This window comes from Trichechus manatus, unplaced genomic scaffold, assembly GCF_000243295.1.
Source record: "Trichechus manatus latirostris isolate Lorelei unplaced genomic scaffold, TriManLat1.0 scaffold00009, whole genome shotgun sequence".
Classification (NCBI taxonomy): Eukaryota; Metazoa; Chordata; class Mammalia; order Sirenia; family Trichechidae; genus Trichechus; species Trichechus manatus.
This window is the reverse complement of record NW_004443945.1, coordinates 23,520,484-23,525,658: the sequence shown is the minus strand read 5'-3', so window position 1 is coordinate 23,525,658 and position 5,175 is coordinate 23,520,484. Positions and strand designations below refer to the sequence as shown.

The 5,175-nt window shown below is 40.2% G+C and overlaps 1 long non-coding RNA gene across 1 annotated transcript in view; it reads left to right on the top strand.

The window, feature by feature from the left end:
• The window catches only part of LOC111819476 (uncharacterized), a 15,115-nt gene extending 14,696 nt beyond the window's left edge, over window positions 1-419 (top strand). Inside the window, exon 3 of the long non-coding RNA XR_002823085.1 lies at window positions 399-419. This is a non-coding gene — a long non-coding RNA (uncharacterized LOC111819476). The remainder of the gene's footprint in view (window positions 1-398) is intronic.
• The last annotated feature ends 4,756 nt before the right edge of the window (window positions 420-5,175 follow it).

Here is a 5,175-nt window from a genome sequence, read left to right as displayed (position 1 = left end):
TCTATACATATTATTCAGTGACATTGGTTACACTTTTCACAATGTGTCAGCATTCTTATTATTTCCTTTCTGGTTGTTCTATTTCCATTAATCTAGCTTCCTTGTCCCGCCCTTACCTTCTAGTCTTTGGTCTAGGGTAAATGTTGGCTGTTAGACCTCATTTAGATGATTATTTAGAGGAGCACAGTATTCACAGGTGATATTATTTATTTTATGAGCCACTCTGTCTTTTGTTTTGGCTGATAGGTGACCTCTGGGAGTGGTTTGACTTCCAAGTTTAAAGGGTATCCCAAGGTGATAGTCTCGAAGGTTCCTCTAGTCCCTACCGGTCCATTAAGTCTGGCCTTTTTTAGGTATTTGAGTTTTGTTTTACATTTTTTTTTCCCTGTTCTATCCAGGACCACCTATTGTGTCCCTCGTCGGAAGTTTGGTAGTCGTAACCAGGCACCATTTAGTTCTTCTGGTCTCAAGGAAGGTGAGGCTGTGGTTCGTGTAGATTATTAGTCCTGTAGACCAGTTTCTTCTTTGAGTCCTTGGCTTCCTTCTTTGTTTTTTGCTCCAGTTGCATAGAGACTAATAGTTGTATCTTAGATGTTTGTTTGCAAGCTTTTAAGACACCAGACACTACTCACCAAACTAAAATGTAGAACATTATCTGTATGAGCTATATTATGCCAGTTGACTGAGTTACCTCCTGAGACTATGGTCCTAAGCCCTCAAACCCAGTAACCTAGTCCTTCAAGGTGTTTGGTCATGTCAATGAATTATCCATAATTGTGCCCTCTGTGTGCTTTATTTTATATATGAGTATATATTCAGCACACCCAAACATGTGCAGGCATACCTTGTTTTATTGTGACTTTCAGATATTGCATTTTTTGCAGATTGAATGTTTGTGGCAACCATGTGTGGAGCAAGTCTATCGGTGCCATTTTTCCAGGAGCATGTGCCCACTTCACGTCTCTGTGTCACATTTTGGTAATTCTCACAATATTTCAAACTTTTTCATTATTATTATATCTGTTGCAGTAGCCTGTGATCAGTGATCTTTGATGTTACTATTGTAATCGTTTTGGGATGCCACAAACCGCACCCATATAAGATGGTGAACTTAATTGATAAATGTGTGTGTTCTGACTGTTCCACCAACCGGCTGTTCTCCCATCTTTCTTCCTCTCCTCTGGCCTCCCTATTCCCTGAGACACAACAATTTTGAAATTAGTCAGTTAATAACCTTACAATGGCCTCTAAGTGTTCAAGTGAGAGAAAAAGTCGTATGCCTCTCACTTTAAATCAAAAGCTAGAAATGATTAAGCTTAGTGAGAAAGGTATGTCGAAAGCCAAGACAGCATGAAAGCTAGGCCTCTTGTGCCAGTTAGCCAAGTTGTGAATGCAAAGGAAAAGTTGTTGAAGGAAATTAAAAGTGCTACTCCAGATTCACCCTTCAGGCAAAGATTAGACAGGCCCATAAAACAAAACGAGACTAAAGGGGCACACCAGCCCAGGGGCAGGGACCAGAAGGCAGGAAAGGACAGGAAAGCTTGTGATTGGGAACCCAAGTTTGAGAAGGGAGAATGTTGACATGTCATGGGACTGGTAACCAATGTCACAAAACAATGTGTGTACTAATGAGAAGGTAGTTTGTTCTGTAAACCTTTATCTAAAGTACAATAAAAAGTGAACAAATAAATAAATAATTATTGAATAATCACAAAAAAAAAAAAGTGCTACTCCAGTGAACACACAAATGATAAGAAAGCTGTGATTTTAAGATTGTGTGTCAGATTGGCTGGGCCATGATTCTCAAGTGGTTTGGCAGTTATGATGTAGTTTGGCAGCTCTGTAATAATATAATCACCTCTATGATGAGATCTGTTATGAGTAGCCAATCAGTTGAAAGGGAATTATCTTGTGTGTGTGGCCTGCATACAGTATAGGTGGACTTTCTGGCAAAACTCGCTGGCTTTTGCTTGCTCTGGATCTTGCAGCTGGCTCCTGTTCATCCCACCTCCAGTTCTTGGGACTTGAGCTAGCAGCTTACCTGCTGATCTTGGGGTTCATCAGCCTCTGCAGCCTGTGAGCCAGATGCCTGCTGTCTGACCTACTGATCTCGGGTTCGCCATTTCCAGCAGCCACGTGAGTCAGAAGAAGCCTCCAGTCTGACCCATGGACTTGGGATTTTCCAGCCTCTACATGAGCCATTTCCTTGATATAAATCTCTCTGTCTATGTATTTATACGCTTCACAGGTTTTGCTTCTCTAGAGGACCCCACCTAAGACAAAAGCAAAACAGCCTTATTGCTGATATGGATAAAGTTTTAGTGGTCTGGATAGAAGATCAAACCAGCCACAGCATTCCCTTAAGCCAAAGTCTAATCCAGAGCAAGGCCCTAACTCTCTTCAATTCTATGAAGGCTGAGAGAGGTGAGGAAGCTGCAGAGGAAAAGTTTGAAGCTAGCAGAGGGTGGTTCATGAGGTTTACAGAAATAATCCATCTCCATAAGATAAAAGTGCAAGGTGAAGCAGCAAGTGCTGATGTAAAAGCTGCAGCAAGTTATCGGAAGATCTAGCTAAGATAATTGATGAAGGTGGCTATACTAAACAACAGATTTTCAATGTAGATGAAACAGCCTTATATTGGAAGAGGATGCCATCTAGGGCTTTCATAGCTAGAGAGGAGAAGTCAATGCTTGGCTTCACAGCTTCAAAGGAAAGGCTGACTTTCTTGTTAGGGGCTAATGCAGCTGGTGACTTTCAGTTGAAGCCAATGCTCATTTACCATTCTGAAAATCCTAGGGCCCTTAAGAATTATGCTAAATCTACTCTGCCTGTGCTCTATAAATGGAACAACAAAGCCTGTGTGACAGCACATCTGTTTCTAATATGTTTTACTGAATATTTTAAGCCCACTGTTGAGACCTACTGCTCAGAAAAAAAGATTCCTTTCAAAATATTACTGCTCATTGACAATGCGCCTGGTCACCCAAGAGCTCTGATGGAGATGTACAAGGAAATTAATGTTGTTTTCATGCCTGCTAACACAACATGCATTCTGCAGCCCATTGATCAAGGAGTAATTTTGACTTTCAAGTCTTATTATTTAAGAAATACATTTTGTAAGGCTATAGCTGCCATAGATAGTGATTCCTCTGATGGATCTGGGCAGAGTAAATTGAAACCCTTCTGGAAAGTATCAACCATTCTAGATGCCATTAAGAACATTCATGATTCATGGGAGGAGGTGAAAATATCAACATTCACAGGAATTTGGAAGAAGTTGATTCCAACCCTCATAGATGACTTTGAGGAGTTCAAGACTTCAGTGGAGGAAGTAACTGTAGATGTGGTGGAAGTAGCAAGAGAACTAGAATTAGAAGTGGAGCCTGAAGATGAAGACTGAATTGCTGCAATCTCATGATAAAACTTTAATGGATGAAGAATTGCTTCTTATGAATGAGCAAAGAAAGTAGGTTCTTGAGATAGAGTCTACTCCTGGTGAAGATGCTGTGAACATTGTTAAAATGACAATGAAAGATTTAGAATATTACATAAACTTAGTTGATAAAGCAGTGGCAGGGTTTGAGAGGATGACTGCAATTTGAAAGAGCTTATACTGTGGGTAAAGTGCTATCAAACAGCACTGCATGCTATAGAGAAGTCTTTCGTGAAAGGAATAGTCAATTGATGTGACCAACTTCATTACTGTCTTATTTTTAGAAATTGCCACAGCCACCCCAACCTTCAGCAATCACCACCCTGATTAGTCAGCAGCCGTTAACATCAAGGCAAGACCCTCCACCAGCAAAAAGATTATGACTTGCTGAAGGCTCAGATGATGGTTAGCATTTTTTAGCAATGAAGTATTTTTTAATTAAGGTATGCACATTGTTTTTTCAAACATAATGCTTTGGCACGCTTAATAGACTACCAGACCCAAAAAATTCAAACCCGTTGCCATCAAGTCGATTCTGACTTACAGTGACCTATAGGTCAGAGTAGAACTGCCCCATAGGATTTCCATGGAGTGGCTGGTGGATTTGAACTGCCAGCCTTTTGGTTAGCAGCCGAGCTCTTAACCACTGTGACACCAGGGCTCCTAATAGACTACAGTATAGTGTAAACATAACTTTTATATGCACTGGGAAACCAAAAAAAATTTGTGTGACTTGCTTTATTGCAGTGGTCGGGAACCAAACCCACAGTATTTTCAAGGTATATACATTAACCTACAGAAACACCTATACATGCATACCCATGTATTCATATGTGCTTACCTATACATATATTTGGAGCCCTGGTGGTGCAGTGGTCAAAAACTCAGCTGCTAACCAAAAGGTTGGCAGTTTGAATCCACCAGCTGCTCCTTGGAAACCCTATGGACAGTTCTACTCTGTCCTGTAGGGTCGCTATGAGTTGGAATCAACTCGACAGCAATGGGTTTGGATTTTTTATAGATATATAGGAATACATATCTACCTGTGTAATCACACACTTATTTTTTGGTTGTTATTACTGTTGTTGCAAAAGTATATATGTTGTGGCTTTTACCAAAATCATCCCTTATTCTTGTGTACTTGTTAGTGTCATCTTTCACCTTGGTCAAGTTGTACTGTCTTCACCCTTATTCGGTATTGCCTTACCCATCACCAAAACTAACAACTGCCTACTATCTAGAAAGTGATTCCCTCTCCCTCTCTCTCCCATCCCTGGAAACCACCAAAGAATGTTGCTTTCTATATGTATACTTATTCTTGTCTTTTTGTAATAGTAAGATCATACAGTATTTGTCCTTTTGTGATTGAATTATTTCACTCAGCATAATGTCCTCCAGATTTATCCATGTTATAGTATATTTTGAGAACTCATCATTATTCTTTATGGCTTCATAGTATATGTACCACAGTTTGTTTATTCATTCATCTATTGATGGGCAGTTAGGTTGTTTCCATCTTTTTGCTATTGGAATAATGTGATGAACATAGGTGTGTATATATCTGTTCATGTCAGTAGTTTTAGTTCTCTAGGGTATGTACCAAGGAGCCCTGGCGGTTCAAAGCCACCAGCGGCTTCAAGGGAGAAAGATGTGGCAGTCTGCTTCTGTAGAAATTTACAGCCTTGGAAACCCTATGGGGTCACTATGACTTGGAATTGACTTGATGGCAGTGGGTTTGGTTT